Genomic DNA, 12864 nt, shown 5'->3' on the forward strand with positions numbered 1-12864 from the left:
ATAGTAGCCCCATACTTGGTGTGACCTTCAGAGAAGCTACACTGTAATAGCAAGAAAACCAGGGGAAAGAAAACTTTTTAGTGTTGTAAGATACACAGTCATAAATATTTATGAAAGTTTGACACCTTCTATACATCAAATAAATTCACAGTATTAGTTGAAAACCAGGAACTGAGCTTATAATAAGTAAGGTGATCCCAGGGACTCACATCTTATTGATGTTAATATACTGTTGTGGTCATAGTAAATTAAATTTGTCAAGAAAACAAACACAAGGATTTTTTTTTTTTATTGAGTTTATTGGTACATTTAGGGATACAGTACAGTTACATTCATTGTTGGGATCATGTACCTTTACATGGCAAGTCTTGATTCTCATTTTTTCCCCTTACCTCTGCCCTCCCTTCACCCTCTCCTCCCCTCCCCATCTACAAACACTTTATTTTCATCTTTTCATTCTCTCACATTTTTTTCTTTTCCCTTTTTGTTCTTCCCCTACGTATCACACCTTCCCTACACCTTTAGCTCCTTTCCTCCCATTTCTAAATGTCAGTAATCTTATTAGAATCTTATGCATTGTTGCAGAATATTCACACCAGGGAAACTATTTGGTATTTACACATGTGGGACTTATTTATTTCACTTAGGAGTATATCTTCAATATGTATCCATTTTCCTATGAATGAATCTATTCTCTCGCTCTTTATGGCTGAGTAATATTCCATTTTATAGAAAAACCACAACTTCTTTATCCAGTTTCCAACGGATGGGCAAATAGGTTGTTTCCAAGATTTAGCTATTACAAACTGTGCCGCTATAAACATGGGTGCACATACTTCTCTGTGATATGATTCTTTTAGTTCTCTTGGAAAGATACCCAACAGAGGGATGGCTGGGTCAAATGGAACCTCCAGTCCAAGCTCTTTGAGGTATCTCCATATTGATTTCCATAGTGGTTGCACTAGTCTGCACTCCCACCAACAATGGAGGAGGGTTCCTTTCTCCCCACAACCCCGCCAACATTTGTTATTGTGTGATTTCTTGATAGCAGCCATTCTTTGTGGGGTGAGGTGGAATCTCAGTGTTGTTTTCATCTGCATCTCTCGAATGACCAGTGATGTGGAACATTTTTTCATATATTTTCTTGCTGCTTTCACTTCTTTGTATGAGAAATGTCTGTTCATTTCGGATGCCCATTTTTGGATCGGGTCTTTATATTTGGGGGGACTGATTGTTTTGAGTTCTTTATATATCCTTGATAATAGTCCTTTGTCTGAGGTACAGCTGGTAAAAATTTTTTCCCACATTGTAGATTGTCTCTTAGTTCTGCTAATGGTTTCTTTTGAAGTACAGAAGCTTTTTAGTAAGATGAGATCCCAGTTGTTGATTCTTTCTGCTAGTTCCCGTGCTACTGAGGATTTGTTCATAAAGTCTTTTCCTATACCAATGTCTTCCAGAGTTCTGCCTAACTTACTTTCCAGCAAGTTTAATGTTTCTGTTTTAATATTTAGATCTTTAATCCATTTGGATTTTAATTTAGTGCATGGCGAAAGATAAGGGTCTAATTTTAATCTGTGACAGGTTGATATCCAGTTTTTCCAACACCATTTATTAAAGAGGCTATCTTTCCTCCACTGAGGATGGTGAGCTCCTTTGTCGAAGATGAGGTAGCTGAGTACATCTGCATTTGTTTTTGTGTCTTCCAGTCTGTTCCATTGATCCTCAGGCCTATTTCTTTGCCAGTACCATGCTGATTTTATCACAGTGGCTTTGTAGTATAGTTTCAAATTGGGAATTGTTACACCTGGTGCCATGTGACTGTTGCCTATAATGGCTTTTGCTATTCTAGGTCTCTTGTGGTTCCAAATGAATTTTTGGATTCTTTTTTCTAGTTCTGTGAAATATAGTGTTGGAATTTCAATTGGCATTGCATTGAATGTATATAGCAGTTTCGGTAGTATGGCCATTTTCACTATGTTGATTCTTCCTACCCAGGAGCAGGGGATATCTTTCCATTTTTTTATATCCTCTTCGATTTCTTTTTTCAGAGTGCTGTAGTTTTCAGTGTAGAGATCTTTTGTTTCTTTTGTTAGATTGATTCCTAGATACTTCATTTTTTTGGATGCTATTGTAAAAGGAATTTTTTCCCTTATTTCTCTTTCTGTCTGTCTGTTATTTGTGTATAGAAAGGCTATTGATTTTTGGGTATTCACCTTGTATCCAGATACTTTACTGAATCTGTCAATTAAGTCTAGAAGTTTTTTGGTGGAGTTTTTTGGATCTTCAATGTAGAGTATCATATCATCAGCAAATAATGATAGTTTAACTTCTTCCTTTCCTATCTTTATTGCTTTAATTTCTTTCTCTTGTCTAATTGCTGTGGCTAATGTTTCCAGAACTATATTGAAGAGAAGTGGCGATAGTGGGCATCCTTGTCTTGTTCCTGATTTTAACATGAAGGTTTTCAGTTTTTGGCCATTCAATATGATGTTGGCTGATGGTTTTTCATAAATAGCCTTTATTAAATTGAGGTATAGACCATCTATTCCAATTTTTTGCAGGGTTTTTATCATGAATGGGTGTTGAATTTTATCAAATGCTTTTTCTGCATCTATTGAGAGGATCATATGGTTTTTGTCCTTGACTTTGTTAATATAATGTATTACATTCACTGACTTTCGTATGTTGAACCACCCTTGCATCTCTGGAATAAATCCGACTTGGTCATGATGGATGATCTTCTTAATAATCCTCTGTATTCTGTTTGCTAGTATCTTATTAAGGATTTTTGCATCTATATTCATTAAGGAGATTGGTCTGTAGTTCTCCTTTTTGGTTGTATCTTTCTCTGGTTTGGGAATCAGAGTGATACTTGCTTCCAGGAATGAATTTGGAAGTATAGCTTCTCTTTCAATTTCATTGAAAAGTTTGAAGAGTAATGGTAGTAGTTCTTCTCTAAATGTCTTGTAAAATTCAGCAGTGAATCCATCAGGGCCTGGGCTTTTCTTTGTTGGTAAGTTTTTAATTACATTTTCAATTTCACTGATTGTGATTGGGGTGTTTAAAATGTTTTTATCTTCTTCGTTCAACTTTGGTAATTCATAAGTATCTAGAAATCTGTCCATTTCTTCTGTGTTTTCCATTTTATTAGAGTACAGGTTCTCAAAGTAGGTGTTCATGATCCTCTGGATTTCTTTCGGATCTGTTGTGACTTCGCCTTTTTCATTCCTAATTGCATGGATCTGAGCCTTTTCTTTCCTTTTTTTGATAAGATTAGCTAAGGGTTTGTCAATTTTATTTATTCTTTCAAAAAACCAGCTCTTTGTTTCATTTATTTTTTGTATCGTTTTCTTAATTTCAATTGCATTGATTTCTGCTCGGATCTTTATAATTTCCTCTCTTGTTCGAGCTTTGGGTTTTTCTTGCTCTTGTTTTTCTAGGAGTCTAAGTTTCATCGTTAAGTTGTTTATTTGAGCCCGCTCTGTTTTCCTAGTGTGGGCATTCAATGTTATGAATTTTCCACGTAGAACTGCTTTCATTGTGTCCCAAAGATTCCTGTATGTTGTATTGGCATTCTCATTTATTTGTAAAAACTGTCTAATTTCTTCTTTAATTTCCTCTGTAATCCATTGATTGTTTAGGAGAGTGTTGTTCAGTTTCCATGTGCTTGTGAAGTTTCTATAGTTTCTTGCAAACACAAGGATTTTTAACTTGTGCTTCAAGCACTGAAATCTTGTTGGATTCTCTTTTTTCAGCTATCCTAAATTAGACTGATCTTACCTTCTAGCAGGAGGGCAATTTCCTTCTGGGTTCCTGCTAAGGATAATAATTTGTCTTTATTTTTTAATAAATCTTACTATTTATATTTAATAAATCTTACAACGTGATACTATAGGAATTGACAGCCAGTTTTAGAAAAAGCTTTTCTTCATCTTATATTGCATTTAATTGCTGATTTTGTTTATTTGTATATATAAACACTCATATAGAAGCTCACGTTTACATAATTACATACAATTATATCATCCAGCAATCTTGTATATATGCATACATTCCCTCCTATAGGCAGATAGACACACGTGTACATACGCATTTCCTCTGAGTAGCTTTCGGGATGGGTTCCAGGACATCTAATGGTATAAAATTCCGTGGATGCTCAAGTCCCTTATATGAAATGTTGCAGTATTTACACATAACTTACATACTCCTCCCCTAAACTTTAAAAAATGTTCAGATAACTTATAGGCCCTAATATAATAGGTCACCATGTAAGTAGTTTTTATATTTTGTTTCTGTAATAATAACAGGAAAAATTCTAAGCACATCAGTACAGGTGCAATTTTTTCTGAATATCATTATGCACAGTTGGTTGAATTCATTACACACACACATACACACACACACACACATCAAACATCCCATTTGTGTCTTCAAGACAACTAAAAATGTGAAATGTGATTAAACTCTAGTGCCTGGCCTAATAGTCAATGGTCAAGCCTCAGCCCTGCAGTTTCTCAGGAGTAATAAATACAACCCAGGTTTAATCATTCAGTGTGTAGTTGCCTCTCTCACTGAGGCAATAGGACAAATAGCAAGAGACCCAGTACTAAAGTAAAGGCTGCAGCCAGCAGCCCCTCTCTTCTCTTCCCTGAGCTCAGACTTCCTGTGGGCCTGAGACTACAGGAAGAACAGTGCTACCTGGACTCTGAGGAAGTGTGTGGAGCAAGGTGTTCAGGTAATGTTCTGAGCACATCCCAGGCAGCAGCCACCCATCCTAGGTATGTAGAAGAAATTTCCTGAGTGCAGAAGGGAGTTGAAATGAGGATTTCAGAGACAGGAAGTCAGCTGACAGATATCAGGCTGCACTTTGAGAACTTGAAGAGAAAGTACAAGTTTGGATCATCCTTATTTCTCTCTAGTGGCCCTAGGCCCAGCATCCAGACTCCTCCCTACTGCGGGATGAGGGAATGAGTAGCAAATTTGAGTGAAAAAAAAAATAGCTCATTTCCTAGGATAGGATGGAAATATCTTGGCATTTTCCTCAGCTTGTGCCTGGTCTAGCTTTCCAGATTGCTGTGGATACCAAAGAAGAATAAAAAAAAGTAGCAATTTCTATCAATAACAAAGAGTGGGTAAATTAAAAGCTATGTAAGTCACTCTCTGAATGCATTCATACTTTCTTGAATTTATCTCAGCTAAAATGGACTTGAGTAACTCCAGAAGCCATTTCCAGGAAGCTGAAATCCTTATCACATCAAGACCTCCCAGAGGGTGCTACATCAGGCATGTGTGGTCCTAGGATCCATTGTTCCCTCCCTAGCTTCTTTTGAGCTAGAGTCTACTTCATACACTTAATTTATTATTCCATCACATACATATTTGAGAACCCTGTCTATTCCAATTGCTGTGTAAAGATTACCAATAAAATGATAAATAAAATAAAGCTTAAGAACTCACCATCTGATGGGGTAGATAGCAGGGGATGGCCAGTTGCATTGTGTAGCCAGTTAGAGCTGAGCTGAGTTTCCTTCTCCAGGAAGGGATGCTTGCCATGAGTTTGGAAAGATCTACAGAAGTGATATCTATGGGAAGATTTTAGGTAACAAATAGCTCAACAGAAAAATGCATAAGATAGAGGGGAGAGGCCCGTAAACAAATAAGTTAGAGGAACACTGAATATTATATATCTCTAAGTTTTTTTTTAAAGAAATGTATTAACACACCACTAATTCTCAGAAATCTTGCAGAAAAGAAACCTATTTGCTTTGCTTAACATAACACTTAAAGGACTCCGTGGGCTTCTCTTTGGAGAATGCTAGTTTGTATCTTGAGTGGAATTTCCTGAACTCAAGGCTTTGAGTAGACCCCTAAAAATCAGAGCCTAAGATGGAAAAAAAAAATCTCAGATGTCTTTTTGTCCAATCTGATAGCCAGCAACCCATTGAAGGGCCTGGCTCTGGAGCTGGTTCTCCAACCTCTCCTTGGTAGCAAGTGAAGTGTATTATGCATTAAACTACAATCAACAGTGCCGGGGATTAAGCTTAGCGGTTTAGACCTGAGTTCAATCCCGGTACCCCCCAAAAAAAAACAAAAAAACAAAACAAAACAAAAAACTACAATCAACAGTGCCGGGGATTAAGCTTAGCGGTTTAGACCTGAGTTCAATCCCGGTACCCCCCAAAAAAAAACAAAAAAACAAAACAAAACAAAAAACTACAATCAACAACTTCTGATTCTTCCCTGGATGTTGCCTTCTGAAGAATCTGCCCTGGAGGAGACTTGAAAGCATCCATTAAATCTGTTCTTGCCAAGGCTTCACAGAGCCTTGACTCATCAGACCCAGTGCAGCTGTTGAGTCAAATTTCTCTTGTGCTCTGCTGGAGTGGATTTTAAAACATGTATTTATTGGTTATATAATTAGCGTACATTTAATATGATCAAGGCAGAGTTGTTTATCAGATTCTTTGTGGGTGTTTTTTCTTTTGGTAAATCTTACCGAAGCAAATGGAAATTGCAGTGTAATGACAACCTAACAAAGTGCTCACCAGGTGCTCCACTACCATCCCTCTCTTAGCAAGGGTGCCTCTCTTTGTATCTGTGTATTTTTCCTAGTGTTTAATTCAACATAGGTTAGTCATTATGTTGATATCTGTATTAGTTACTTTGTCATTTCTGGGCCAAAGTACCCAACATCCAACTAGGACTGCTTGCTAGTCTGGCTAAAACAAAAAAGACTAGCAAGCACTCCTAGTGCCTTTACTATGGGGTGTTCTTGGTCTAAGTGATACCAACAATTTATAATCCTAAAGACTTACATCTCTAAAGAAAGTTGAAACAATGAGGATATCATTATCCTCATTTGAAAGATTTGAAATTAAGATGCAGTCGAGGCCAATGACTTCACTAGATTATTCAAACAGCATTTCTGGTACCAGTCTGGACTGGAGTCCAAGCAATCTTGCTCCAGAGACCATGCTCCTGCTGACTGTATAGTGTTACTGTCTCAGTTCAGTTTGTACACTCTGGGTCCTAGGAGGGCTACACCACATTTTGTTTGGCTGTCAAATATTTAAAGAAGTGAAGTATCACCTGTGAATATGAAAAGTAGAGTGAATTCATGTAGGCAAATATTAACATTAGAAAATTTATCTGATAAATGCAAACAGTTTAGCAAAACCCAAGGGTAATGGCATGGGGAGCTGGGTATTTGTTTCCCATTTCACAAAAGAAAGCAGCCATCCTTACATTTGTCTCAACAAAGAGTTTGTTTGGCTTCTAGGCTTCTAGGAATTTCAGCAAATGTAAATAAAATCAATCAATAACAGCAGCTGAGAAACCCTAGCAGGTGATGTATATTAGCTTTTCTGTGTGTGCCTCAGCTTGTCTATTTTATTTCAAGACACTGCATACCTGATTTCTCATTTGGGTTTCTGAGATGTATTGTGCCTCAGCAATATACACATCAAACATTTGGATGTCTGCTCCAAGCAGAAATGACCACTTGAATTATGCATTACTTCTCAAAGGGTTGACAACTGAGACCTACCTAGGTGACTATTTGGAAGAATTCTTTCCAGAACACACACACACACACACACACACACACACACACACACACACACACTGTATTGAGTTTTGTGTATTTGACCATTCAGAATAACAACAACAAACCTATGTCTATAAACAGCAACAATGAGTAAGTAGGATCCACACCTTTTCTTTTGATATGCAGCCTGGCCTCTTCTGCTTGTTTTCCTGCCAGACTGAGTGCTCTCAGATCTTTTGCAAAACCAGAGTTGTTATCCTTATTGATGTCTAATAACCCTATTTATGGACCAGCCGTGATGGAAGTAATTATCAGTATTCCAAGCGTTGTTCTATAAACCCTAATGGTATGTTTCATTGTTTGTGGTGTCAGCCTTGGCCCGTTAGACATAATTCTGTTTATGAGTATGAAGTCAGGCTGTCCATCCAGAACATGACAGATTACATATTCACTACATCTGCTGAATCAGCTGGGTCTGTGCAGTGAATACCACATCCTCATTTGCAGAACTTAGTGGATGTCTGGGTGAACACACATAGGATTTGGCTTGCAAGCTTTGGAACACAATTTATTTCATTTTTCTCAGTTGAATGTATCCTTTACGATTTCAATAATTCACAGCTTATATTTTGCTATCCTATTTGAAGTCTGTTTTTGTTTTTCTTGTGGTATAATACCCATGTGAAAATCTTTCTATTCACCTTGGATAGAGTGTTGCAAATAACCATTTTTCCTGCCCACTGAAAAACAGATAATACTTTCTAGGAGAGCTCAATAAAAATGTGCTGTGGTCATCTCTTCTCTTGTGAGGTGTTTTGTGCACAATTAGAATTCTAGACCCCCTAATATCAGTGGTGGTAAAACCATTGCATGTGTGCTACGGTGAGCTGTTTGTAGCAGTGAAAAATCACTTCCTTATGTTAAGCACATATGTTAGATATATACTTATGTGTCTCTTTTTTAATATTTAAATCTTTAATCCACTTGGCTTTTAGTTTAGTGCATAGTTTAGTTTAGTTTTAGTTTAGTGCATAGTGAAAGATCAGGGTCTAGTTTTAATCTTTGGCAGGATGAAATGCAGTTTTTCTAATACCATTTATTAAAGAGGCTATCTTTCCTCCAGTGAGGATGGTTGGCTCCTTTGTCAAAGATGAGACAGCTGAGTACATCTGGAGTTGTTTCTGTATCTTCCAATCTATTCCACTGATCCTCAGGTCTGTTTCTTTGCCAGTACCATGCTCTTTTTATCACAGTGGCTTTGTAGTATAGTTTAAATTGGCAATTGTTATACCCCCTGCCATGTCTCTGTTGCCTAGGATGTATACGCCTAAGTGAAATAAATAAGTCACACGTGTATAAATGCTGAATAATTTCTCTGGTGTGAAAAACTATAATGGTGCATAAAATCCTAGTGGTATAATTGAGAATGTGAAATAGGAAGAAAAATGGCTAAAGGTATAGGGGAAGTGGGAAGGGTAGGGGAAAAGAAATAAGGGAAAGGGAAAAAAAATGAGTAAATGAAAAAATGGAAATAAAGATTTTGTAAATACGGAAGGGAGGAGGGGGTGAAGGGAGGGCAGGGGTAAAGGGAAAAATGAGAACCAAGACCTGTCATGTAAAGGTACAAGATCCCAATGATGAATGTAACTGTACTGTATACTTAAAATGTACCAATAGACTCAATGAGGATAAAAAATATACTAATGTGTAGATTAAAGAACTAGATACTTTTGATCTTTAGGCCCCACAGCAATTATCATGTAGCTTTGAAGAGCTCTGAGCATCAACATCCGTTTGCAAATGGGGAGGAGAGAATGTGGATGCATTGATGTTGAGCTGTTTGTAGCAGTGAAAAATCACTTCCTTATGTTAAGCACATATGTTAGATATATACTTATGTGTCTCTTTTTTAATATTTAAATCTTTAATCCACTTGGCTTTTAGTTTAGTGCATAGTTTAGTTTAGTTTTAGTTTAGTGCATAGTGAAAGATCAGGGTCTAGTTTTAATCTTTGGCAGGATGAAATGCAGTTTTTCTAATACCATTTATTAAAGAGGCTATCTTTCCTCCAGTGAGGATGGTTGGCTCCTTTGTCAAAGATGAGACAGCTGAGTACATCTTGAGTTGTTTCTGTATCTTCCAATCTATTCCACTGATCCTCAGGTCTGTTTCTTTGCCAGTACCATGCTCTTTTTATCACAGTGGCTTTGTAGTATAGTTTAAATTGGCAATTGTTATACCCCCTGCCATGTCTCTGTTGCCTAGGATGTATACGCCTAAGTGAAATAAATAAGTCACACGTGTATAAATGCTGAATAATTTCTCTGGTGTGAAAAACTATAATGGTGCATAAAATCCTAGTGGTATAATTGAGAATGTGAAATAGGAAGAAAAATGGCTAAAGGTATAGGGGAAGTGGGAAGGGTAGGGGAAAAGAAATAAGGGAAAGGGAAAAAAAATGAGTAAATGAAAAAATGGAAATAAAGATTTTGTAAATACGGAAGGGAGGAGGGGGTGAAGGGAGGGCAGGGGTAAAGGGAAAAATGAGAACCAAGACCTGTCATGTAAAGGTACAAGATCCCAATGATGAATGTAACTGTACTGTATACTTAAAATGTACCAATGGACTCAATGAGGATAAAAAATATACTAATGTGTAGATTAAAGAACTAGATACTTTTGATCTTTAGGCCCCACAGCAATTATCATGTAGCTTTGAAGAGCTCTGAGCATCAACATCCGTTTGCAAATGGGGAGGAGAGAATGTGGATGCATTGATGGTCCATGTTTGGGGCTTTTGCTTATCCTCCTACCCACATCCCTGGAGGCACAAATTCTTTATGTGACTCCATTTAGATGCAAAGCATTCTGGGAAATGTATTCTCTCACTAAGGGATGTTCAAGCCCAACTTTAGTACTATTGAAAGAATATTATCAATCTTTGGCAGATAATTAGCACTTTCTACTGAACTGTGTAAGTGTAGAACCTCTGTGAGTTTTAGTTTTCTCATATTTAAAATGGAAAAAAAATGACTACCTCACCAATTGTTATTTTTACATGGGATTTTGAACATTACAATCAAGTAAATTTCAAAATGTTATACAGATTTAAATTATTTTCTTTTGTAATAATATTAATTAATGATAATAGAGTAAAAATGATTAACTTATTTTATCTTGCCCTAGAGAATTATGGAAGAGCAGAGTAGCTAGGCTTTAAAAAAGCAAAGCATGTTTAATATCATAGTTGCTCTTTATTTTTAGAGCTTCTTTTATGTCAGCCTGATATATCCAACACAGATCATGAAGTCATATCTATAGAAAAGAAGAAAGAGTCTGGACAAACCAAGAAGATTGGACACCCTCTGTACAAATAAATTTGTACCACTTCCTAAGGGTGTCTTTAACTGTTGCATTAATTCAAGGTTAAAAATTACTAACCCAAATAACACCTGTATTGAGCACTACACCAAGTCATCTCAAATAATTGCAGCTTTATTTACCATAAAGTGAACCTGTAGTGAGTAGATGGTGGTTGGCTTCTGTGGTGTAAAAACAGGTGTAGGGAAAGTGATGAGTACACAGGTTAAAAGTATGAGGCTCTGAGGCCAAAGAAACCCAATTTAAAGTTGGCTCTATGTTAACCATGAATAGCGTGAATCTAACTTATTTGCCTGGCGTTTTGTTTTCTAATTTATTCAGTGGGGTGAGGTTTATTAGGTCAAGCAGTTTTGATGAGGTTTGGACTTGATGTTTCTAAAGTAGTAGCTGCATTAGGGTCCACTGCAGGGTTTTAGCCAGTGCTGCTTATGGGTTATCCTCACTCTCCTCAGGAATGCAATTGATGTCTAAAATCCCATAGCTAGGCAGTAACAAAACTGAGACAGGAACCCAGGACTGTCTGAATCCAAGGCTCATTTTCATAGTCCTTTTAAAAATTTTGTATTAATTATTGTTGCTGTTGTTTTTTTAGGCTTGAACCTATACCTGGCTCATGTTAATTGTCAATGAATCACAACAATTACTACTAATATTCATGACTGTGTCCAGGTCACTTGCTTGATGATAGCAGGTGTTTTGTCCCCTGGTGATCCATACATTGGATTTGAGCATTCCCCATGGGGTCAAAGGCGCCTTGACTTCTCTGAGCCCTCTTAGCTCATAGTTCTTCCAGAAGCTTCTCTCCAGTGAGTCAACTCTAATAGGTCAAGATAGTCCCATTTCATAGATAATACATAAAAAGTTATTTCTGATAGTCTTCTATATCATGTATTTTCATCTACTTTTCAATACTTTTGTTTTTGTGGCTGTGATGTTTGAATTATGAGTTTCCCTCTTTTTAAAATTGATTATGAGGAAGTCTAGATTAGGACAAACAAGTATATTCTGGAAACAAAGTCTGGATGATATATGCAATCTATATGCCTGAAAAATTTTAAGAATGAAAACAATGCTACAGTAATTACAATCATTCAGCTGAAAAAGTCTGCTCTTGCTTTATCTCACAATATACAGCCAACAATTATGCATGGATTAAAAATTTAGATGTATAAAGTTAGAGTATAAAAGAAGCAGAAAATCAGGTGATATCTCAGATCTCAGGAGAGGAAATGCTCTTTTAAGTGAAGAGAACAATGAAAGGAACTATGAATGCCAATTGTGTATTTGGTCACTTAACTGCTGAAAAATATATGTGTACATCAAAAGATATTAAACAAAATGGAAAGGCAAATATTAAACTGGGGAAAACATTTTCAACATACCCTTCATTTAATTTTCACATTATCTCCATTTGTACCTGAGGTAATTGACACCCAGACATGTCAAGTAATTGAGCAACTTGCCCAAGGTCACTCAGCTAATAAATGATGGGAATGGAATTTAAACCCTTGGAAACTGGATGCCCCATCTCTCTCAGTTGTCCTCCTCAAGTTAAAAAAATAAGTAAAACTGTTTTAATGGGTTTTTGTCTTTAGTTTGTGTTTTTTTCCCCTAATATATAATCCTTTGCTTTCAGATGATGTAACTTGGGAATTTTTGCTCTAATTTTCCCAAACTTGAATAAAACAAAGCTTAGCATTTAATAGAAATAAATAAGCAAGAAAAATAAATATAAGTCTGCCAGTAGGAGTGCTTTGAAATGCCTTGCCTGCTGAGCACGGGATTAGATGGGAGGGCTATACCAGGTCTGGCCACCTGCTGGTGCCAAGGAGGCTTTCTGGAGAGCTTACATCTCACCTGCAATGCCTTCCAGTGCCCTCCTCACTGTAGCCAGGAGTTCCATGCTGTGGAATCTTACCTTTCTCCTCCTTGCAATG

At 36.9% G+C, this 12864-nt stretch overlaps 1 protein-coding gene across 1 annotated transcript in view; it reads left to right on the plus strand.

Annotated features, from left to right (window-relative positions):
* Nrg3 (neuregulin 3) overlaps window positions 1-12864 on the plus strand; it is a gene marked incomplete at its 5' end in the record, with an annotated part of 1020825 nt that overhangs the window by 512033 nt on the left and 495928 nt on the right.

The sequence above is a fragment of the Fukomys damarensis genome, unplaced genomic scaffold (genome assembly GCF_012274545.1).
Source record: "Fukomys damarensis isolate Sample0158 unplaced genomic scaffold, DMR_v1.0_HiC HiC_scaffold_1, whole genome shotgun sequence".
Lineage (NCBI taxonomy): Eukaryota > Metazoa > Chordata > Mammalia > Rodentia > Bathyergidae > Fukomys > Fukomys damarensis.